The sequence below is a fragment of the Fukomys damarensis genome, unplaced genomic scaffold, assembly GCF_012274545.1.
Source record: "Fukomys damarensis isolate Sample0158 unplaced genomic scaffold, DMR_v1.0_HiC HiC_scaffold_33, whole genome shotgun sequence".
NCBI classification, from domain to species: domain Eukaryota; kingdom Metazoa; phylum Chordata; class Mammalia; order Rodentia; family Bathyergidae; genus Fukomys; species Fukomys damarensis.
In genome coordinates this window covers 31,984,976-31,994,617 of record NW_022900945.1, presented here as the reverse complement: position 1 = coordinate 31,994,617, position 9,642 = coordinate 31,984,976, and positions in this window count along the sequence as shown.

Genomic DNA, 9,642 nt, shown 5'->3' with positions numbered 1-9,642 from the left:
TATTTCTTTTTCTCAATCCAAACCACTTATTATTGGGCCCATTATGAAAACTGTTATGTTTCTGATATAAATTCTTGCTCCTTATCATTTGTCCACACATCAATTTGGTGAACATATCAACAATGTTTTACAGTGGAAGAATACCTGGACTAAGATTTCAAGAGTCTAGAACATGCCTGGAATCTTTTCTTATAATAACTTTTTTACACAGAGTTAAAGAGAAGACACTGTTACTGTTAGTTTAGATACAATATAAAAGGAGCAGAAAGACTATTAAGGTCCCTTGATTGCTTTGCTACCTCCTGCTCACCATGAACTGTTTCTCCTCTGTGATGCCTGTGTGCCGTGCCACCCTGCCTCGGAGCCAGCAGGTTATGGATTGAAACCTCTATGAACTTTAAGCTAAATAAATCGCTACCCCCTTAACTTTGGATGTTAGATATTTTGTCTCAGCAATGAGAGAAAAGTAACTGAGACACATAGATACTCCCACTCAAAACTAAAACTATTGTATTACAATAAAGATATATCTCTATATTGATTTCCATAGTGGTTGCACCAGTCTGCACTCCCACCAACAATGGAGAAGGGTTCCTTTCTCCCCACAGCCCCGCCAGCATTTGTTATTGTGTGATTTGTTGATAGCAGTCATTCTTTGTGGGGTGAGGTGGAATCTCAGTGTTGTTTTCATCTGCATCTCTCAAATGACCAGTGATGTGGAACATTTTTTCATTTATTTACTTGCTGATTTTACTTCTTTGTGTGAGAAATGTCTGTTCATTTCAGATGCCCATTTTTGAATCAGGTCTTTATATTTGGGGGGGCTGACTGTTTTGAGTTCTTTATATATTATAGATAACAGTCCTTTGTCTGAAGAGCAACTGGTAAAAATGTTTTCCCACATGTAGGTTGTCTCTTAGCTCTGTTGATGGTTTCTTTTGCAGTGCAGAAGCTTTTTAATAAGATGAGATCCCAGTTGTTGATTCTTTCTGCTAGTTCTCATGCTACTGAGGATTTGTTCATAAAGTCTTCTCCTATGCCAATGTCTTCCAGAGTTCTGCCTAATTTATCTTCCATCAAGTTTAGTGTTTCTGTTTTAATATTTAGATCTTTAATCCACGTGAATTTTAATTTAGTGCATGGTGAAATCCATATGGAGATACTTCAGAGAGCTGGGACTAGAAGTTCCATTTGATACAGCCACTCCTCTGCTGGGTATCTTTCCAAAAGAATTGAAAGAATCATATCACAGAGACATATGTGCACCTATGTTTATAGTGGCACAGTTTGTAATAGCTAAAACTTGGAAACAGCCCATTTGCCCATCAGTTGGAAACTGGACAAATAAAATGTGGTTTTTCTATAAAATGGAATACTACTCAGTCATAAAGAATGAGAAATTAGATTCATTCATGGGAAAATGGACACATATTGAGGATATACTCCTAAGTGAAATAAATAAGTCACACATGTGTAAATACTGAATAGTTTCTCTGGTGTGAATAAACTATAATAGTGCATAAGATCCTGATGATATAATGGACAATGTGAAATAGGAAGAAAGGGGCTGAAGGTGTAGGGAAAGTGGGAAGGGTAGGGGAAAGCTAATAAGGGAAAAGAAAAAAATATGAGAAAATGAAAAAATGGAAATGAAGTGTTTGTAAAGGGGGAGGGGAGGAGGGGTGAAGGGAGGGCAGGGACAAGGGGAAAAAATGAGAACCAAGACCTGTCCTGTAAAGGTACAAGATCCCAATGATGAATGTAACTGTGCTGTATACCTAAAACATACCAATAAACTCAATGAAGAAAACAAACAAACAAACAAACAATAGAAATATGACTTCATTTTAGTGAAAACAATAGTAGGAATAACATGGATTGGAAATATGAAAACTAGGGTTGTTTTCCTTGTGCTGTAGTGGTACAACCTAAGAGTTAATTACTTTTGGGGTGAACTTCATTGACTTAGATGAATGTATTCAAATAGAAGATCAGTTCCAAGTAGATGGGATTAGAAAAGCAGATCATTTCTGGCTCTTCTTGTATTTGATATAATGATGAACATAGAAAAACAGATTTAATACTCACCTTAGTTGGCTCCTCATGTGCTTCTGTTAAGGTATTGTGTGACAAGGAGGGCAAATAATAATTGTTTTGAACATTTGATGGTGCAAATTTCAGGTGATTTTTCAGAATGCTATTTTAGTGAGAATGCAAAAGCTCCAGCTTGAGTTCATATTCCAAATTTAATTGTACTTGAATGGATTGTTAAATTATTTGGGCTTCTTCCTACTCCCCAAAGAATTTACAACTAGAAGTAAAGTAATTCTTGGTCAAGGAAAGAAAAGAATTTAATTGCTGTATTGGAAAATGCTAAAAGAAAATTTTAACCCTCATAAATGTGCATGTGTATATTCTGGTACTGTCAACAAAAAATCATTTTGAAAGCAAGTTGGGAAAGTATTTGGAAGAAAAATATATGACTATGTGTACTATTTTACAGTTTGCTTTTCTGATTATTGTTTTATGATTTAGTCAGTATTACTAATACTTCATTATTATACAATACTATTATTACATACAAATCATACATTGCATTATCATGTGATATGTATGATATACCTATGTGCACACCTGCATGGTGTACGTACCAAATGTACCTAATTATTATACACAAATCATATATTATTAATATTTGATACTGTATTACCACACGTGGATGTATGGTATTTTATTATCACACCTTATGACATAAATATATCATTGTGTATATTTCTTTATAGTGTACTCTTCTGACTCTTTTATTATTAAATTAATGTTACTAGTCATAATCTGATCATACTGCTATTATAATCAATGCCTCAGTGTGTTCTGTGTGTAATGGCACCTTCAACCTAATGTAATGGATGGGAATATGATGCTTTAGTTTATTTTTCACTCACTGATGGTTTGCTTTAATATTTCTTTTGGCTATAAAGATCTCTATTAAAAATAGAAAATGAGTAGTAAAATCTTAAATAAAATAGGGTATCCTAATGCTTTTATAAATAGAAACTCTCTATTTTTTTGGTTGGGACTCCTAAATTACTAATCAAAATGTGCTGAATACCCTGTATTTTTCTTTGATAGTCTGACATAGGGTCATTATTTTGAAGCGCAGTTCTTACTGTTCACTGCTGTGATGGCAGAAGGTGAAGGAGATTGTTTTTTGTTAAAAGCTGATGGTAGGATAAACGTTGGAACCTTTGTGGGCAAAAATGTTCAAAATAAGTTTGTTTTCTTCTAATAACAACAACACTATTCATTTAGTGACCACTGCTATTAGAGTATTTTATTCACAGATAGCTCATCCTCAAAACTACCCAGAGTTTACTGAAGAAATAATAGCATCAATTTTGATTTACCTCCATTTCAAAAACATAATGTGCAAATACTAATACTATAATTATTCTATCTTGTCTAGAGGGTTCTAGTGTGTCTGGAATCTGGTTATGAATAAGTTGTTTTTATTAATCAAAGTTATGAATCTTAATGCATTGATTTTCTCCTTTTGAGTGTCTAGTTTCTACTGTGTTTTCATTTCAATCATTTACCCAGCACTGAGAAGGACAAGTAAACAAATGTTGATTAACATTCACAAACTTCATCTTTGACAATAGCTTTGCAGCTGTCATTGGTATAATTTGGCTTACATTTGCTTCGTTGCTGAAGTCCTTTTGTTTCTCAAACAGCAGGATTGGTGACTTAGTTTAGGATGATCCTCATGTATCATAGCACAAATAATGAATTTTAGGTACCTTCAAGGAACATGAAGGTCTAATGACAGGAAGACTTTTATGCAGGCACATTTCCAAACGGGCCAATGAATGTGTTGCTGATCCAGCAGCATGACTACATTATACTGGCACGGTGAAGTGTAAAAACAATGATGATAATTGTGAATGGCCTAGGTGCTGTACTGTAGCTCAATGAAGCGGGCGACCCTATCTACATTTCAGGAAACTGTAGAAAACAGTTATTGAAATGACGTGGCCATGGCCCCATAAACATGACTCCACAGGGCAAAGGTACAAACTTGGCTTTGTGGGGTCTTCAGTCCTTGGGCTGAAGCACCATACTTTACTGTCTTTCTCTTCTATCCATGTCCTTAAAAATTGTTTGAAGTTATTTGGGGTTTTGAATGGTTTGCAATGTCCCCTGGCATTATGGATTCACTGATTTTCTCTTAACAAAACAATGTACATTTTAATGATCACAACACATGGAAAACAGTCCACAATTCACAGCCATTGAAGTAGGCCAGGCAGTGATTATTCTGAGTTTCTGCGAGTTGGATTTAGTTATGGAGAGAAAGCCTAGGACTCACTTGCATGAGTCATTTTCTATAGTTGATTATATGTTTTCTAACACAGAATTTCCCAATATTCATAAAGCATTTTATAAATATAAGCATTTTAATATCTTTGCAGTTAAGATTCATAAAACTAATTACACAGATGAACAAACTAAGAGATATAGAACCTAATTGATTGCCAGTGTTACGAAGCGAATATGGGTAACATGTTCCAAATACATTTTGCTAACAATATTTTTTAAATTTCACTTTAACAGAACAGTGTATGACATATTAAACATTTCTATTTTTCTGAGCTTTAATATTTTATAAGCTATTTTAGTGTTTTTTTATCTACTCTATTGATTTCAAATAGGTACCTTGTGTTGAGTTTGAACATAAAATATCCTCCCAAAGGACTCACATGGTCAGAGGTGGGGCTTTTGGAAAGTAATTGGAGCAGAGAGGCTCTGACTTTATCAGTGAATGATCATAATTTCATGGCATTCCTGGGAAGTAATGAAATTTTAGGAGATATGGCCGAATTGAAAAAAAGGTCATGGCAGTGAGACTTTGGGGACTATATCTTGTGCTTGGCCTCTTCTTCTCTGCCTCCGTCCCTGTCTGCCTCCTGGCCACCATGAATTGATCAGTTTTCCAAAGCCTTCCCCTTTTGCCATGGTGTTTCTGTCCTGAAGCCAGTTGACCATGGACTAAACCTCTCCAAACTGTGAGCCAAAATAAACCTTTCCTCCCTTAAATTGTTTATGTCAGGTATTTAGTCGTAGTGGTAGAAAGTTGGCTCACATATAACTTCGTTGGAAAATAACTAGTTTCATTAATAAAATGTTTTGTCCTAAATGTCTTGAAAGTAAAAAAAAATTAAAACATTACAAATGTAGAACAGAAGTGCTAATGTAGTCACAGAGTAAAGAACTTTAAAGACATCTCAGTGAGCCAGCTGAAAATAAATACCAGTTTCCAGTTCAGAAGCATCTGACCTATGAGATAATCAGCTCATTACAACTAGGGTGTGAAAGACTTACAAATTACTATTCTAGTTTTTTTTTTTTTTTTTTTCTAGAGGAAGTAGCTTCTTCCTAAATAAAGCACCAGAAACCATTCCTTGAGGATGAAGTCCTCCATCATGTCAATACAAGAAGTCAAGGGTGTGATGCCCAATGTTCCTACCTCTTTTTAATGTTTTTAAGAATGTTCTATCTGAATTTATATGAGTGTTTTTAGGTACCGTATTTCATGATTTAACCAGCTCTGTGTCTTATTTCTCATTTAAGCTACAGATGTTTTCCCTGAACAGTCTGGAGGGTAGTAGGCTACTGTATTTATTCTCTCTTCAGATTCAACCTGATTGGTTGATAGCTATTGCCTTTTGCAATACAGCTTCAATAATTTTAGAATGAATTACCAGGTGTTCTTATTTTTCTGAAAGCAGCTCTCTCACCTATTAAAAAATAAAACAAAAAAACTTTTTCCTGGTCTCTTCTCAGGAGATTCTCTACCAATCTAAATGCTAATGTGTAAAATTCCTGCTGGGGATTTAGCTCAGTGGTTCTGCCTCCTACCTCGCAAATTCAAGGCTCCCAGTTCGATCCCTTGTACAAAAAAAAAAAAAAAAATTTTAAAAAAAAAAAAAAAAAAGAAATTCTTCTTTTGTACAAATTTGTCTAACGTTTCACACTCTTTAATCCCCTTAAACATATCTAGTTCAAGATTACAATTACGAATATATGTTATGTTGTTGTTTAAAGAAGATTCTATTCTTTTAAAGATATTTACTTGTTTGTCTCATATAAAGCTAATTCCTTAATATTGCACCATCCCAGCTATGCATTGAAGATTATGTTATCTATCCCTGTTTTTTGCATGTAGAATGAGACAATTTCAAGAAAATGCCTGTGTTTATTAATTACCTGAAAAATGTAAAAATTAACATTTATCATTCTGTACTTCATTTGGAAATGCTAAGAAATCTCCTTACTAAAACCATTCTGTCTATAATACAATGAGGACCAAACTCTTGTCCCTTTATGGGAAATCTTGTGCTACTTCAATTATAACAGGTTAACTGGTAATAATCTTGAAAAGTTGGGTATTCATTATCTATACCCTTCTAGCAGACAGCTCATGTTTTCAAAGCTAAATGGGAAGAATGAACTCACTAGCCAAACACAAATATTTGAAGCTTGCCTGCCAAACTATTCAGTAACCTAAAGATCCAGATCCCTTCCACTTTGACTTTCTGTAGTTTTGTCTTTGCAGGATAATGGAAACCATGTATATCTTCCAATGCTGGTCTAGTACCTAACTAATTCTTTCTAGAGCTCATAGTATTTGTGTGAAGAGAAGTATTGTAATTAATCAGAGTTCCCCAGTATTTTACCATGTCTCAGTAATTTACCATGGAGATACATAGTGGGGGTATGAGTGGGTAAACCATGAGTACCCAAATATAATAAGAAATACTAAAAGCTGGAAAATACAAGCATACATTTATTTCACTTATTTTATCCACAATAGTAGGAGCTGAGATGGGAGAGTTTGAAGGACAGGACAGTGTTTGGTTAAGAAAGGCTGATCCCTATAATACAATGGAAGTCACAATAATCTGTTTACGAATTAAACTAGATAAAGAATTAACCTTTATTCAAGTAGATTCAATCAATAATACGGTTTTTAATCTAGAAAGACTCATAAATTTGAATACAAATTAAGGCAGGATTTCCAAGAATCATTTACAATTGAAAAGATGTATTTTGGGAAATAAATGAGTCAGTAGAAAATAAATAGAAGAAATACACTAAATAAGTAACTTCTATTGACCAAGTAGTTTATGTATTCTCATGTAACTACTAAAATTAAGGAGGGGTCAGAAAAATTATTTTACCATGGAGGAAGCTTGGGTTTAGGAAGGCAAAGTAAACATCCTAAGGGCATAAAGCTCATGCTCTGTCATCCACCTTCAAACATTTCTGTGAATATCCAGTCTGTTTAAATATTCACGGAAGGAGAATTTAGTGTTTGTGCCCTTTTAATGTAAGCTAAAATTTAATATTACCTTTAAATTTTTGGCCTGAGATGGTTAGCCAACCATGAATGAATCAGTCAGCACCACCCTTTGACAATCATTAATGGACAAATAATGGGGATATCAGAATTCTGAAGTAAAAAAGAAAATCTTATTCTGAGATAAGATCTAAAAGAGCAGATAGAATGTACGCAAAGTCTATAAAAATGTGCACAATTGCAGAAATATGGATAAACCTAGTAGCATTTTGTAGGTAATACAGTGAGAAGGAAGAGACTGGTAGTAGATGTTGAAACAAAATGAGTTATTTAAAGTAAGTTAGATATATTTATGCTTAGAAGTCAATTTTTGCAGGTCTGAAATACTGTAGAGCTGGTCCTCACACGCCAGACACAGTGAAATGAGGATCATTTAATTCTCATGTCAACCTTGCAGAGTGGACTCTAGAATCTGTCAGTTCTGCTGGAGATGAACTAAACCAGAAAGAGGTCAAGCATCTTGCCTAGGTTTCCAGAGCTGGCAAGTGACAGGGTGGCATGGGAATTGAGGCAGCCACCAAAACAGCTGCCCTTATACCAGCCTCAAACACTCTATGAGGGTGTGACCATGCCAGGGTGTGGTATGTGGGCTGCGCTTAAGCAGAGACCAAAAGACTGTGATTTCTGGACCTTGGACACATTTCATACGTGAAAACACTTTCTTGTTGTCAGGAGAGTCAGTTTATTAATTTATTCAATAAATACTTACTGAATACCTACAGGCAGCCACACAGTGACAGTGCCAGGAACAGGGCAAGGGTTCACTTTGTTACATAGCACCCAATATGCATTAACTGTGTGTTACACTGCATTTTAATTTTGAAAATAATGCATGCTTCCATTAGCTGGAACAAATGAGTTACCATTAGTAATTAACATCATTCTGCCAAAAATACTATTAAGTGGGAAGGTCTGCAGGATTCCTATTTATAACCACAGAAGCCGTTTAAAACACCCTGATAGTTGTAGAATGACTTTCTGAGGAAAGACTTAAACCGTGTATCTTAGAGTAGCTACATTTTTGATGTCGTACTTGCCCGTTCAGGAACAGTTGATTTCCAAATTGCTTGTCACACACAAGGCTTAGTGTGGTTTAATTAGTTGTGGAATAATAATTTACAATAACACGGAGATATATACAATACATATTCAAAATTCTGAAAAGCAATACTATTGCCATCCCACCCCAAATACCAAAGATTTCACAGATTTAAACTGCTTCCCTTTAGGCTAACGACGTTTAATAAGTATTTTCCTGATGATAAAGGCCCACTTCTAAAAGTCATCCAGCCACAACCTATTAAAATGAATGAACATTCTTGAAGCCTGCTAAGGTAACTGTATGCTTTAATGAGGAGGGCAGAGTTCTGAGAATATTATATCCTCCCCTCGCCTTGTATACAAGCCTCCTCCCTGCTCACTGGAAACGAGGGTGTGAGTAGTGTCAGGATCTGAGCTTGCAGCAGGGACCAACAAGCATCTCAGAACGGGCTCTTTGCGTGTATATGCAGTTCCGCAGCGACATGCAGATCCACGCACACGCGTGGATGCCCACATATGGGTCCATTTTGTACGCACGTGCGGTGAGCCTGCATCCGTCTCCTCCTTTCACCTGGCCCCGGAGGAATCTCTGCAGTTCCCTGAACTCCTGCAATAGCGAAATGAGGAGAACAGTCCTTTGCTCTTCCCTGGTGACTGCTACCGCTGGGTCCCAAGAATCTGCATGTCTGGTCTCATTAGCACCTAATAAAAGGAGACTGGGAAGATGAGCAAGAGAATATACGGAACGAAGGAGGAGCAGGTGTACAAGAGATGATGTTTGTGGAGCTGCAAGCCATGAATTTCGTATTCTTAGATACAAAGCCCCATGAAGCTGGAGAGGAGGCAAAGAAACCCGAATCCCCAATTTTCTGGTTTCATTTTTCCACATGAGCCTAGAAACCACCTCTGGCCGGTGTCCTGCGCGGGTCAAGGAAGCCAAGCGAGCGCGGGTGAACGCGCTGCGCAGCGCCTGGCTCCTTGCGCTCGGTGGCCTCTGCGCGCTGAAGACGTGGCACGCATCTTTTCCCAGGCGCTGTGCGGGTTTCTTAAACGGCCCAGCTGGTGCCTGGAAAGGGAGTTTCTAGAAGCTCCATCTCTATTGCCTCCCCTCCCCTTTGGATTTCGGTTCTACCCCCGCCCGGAGCGTCTCCTGCTCCACAGCCTCCGCCCCCCGAGGGGTCCAG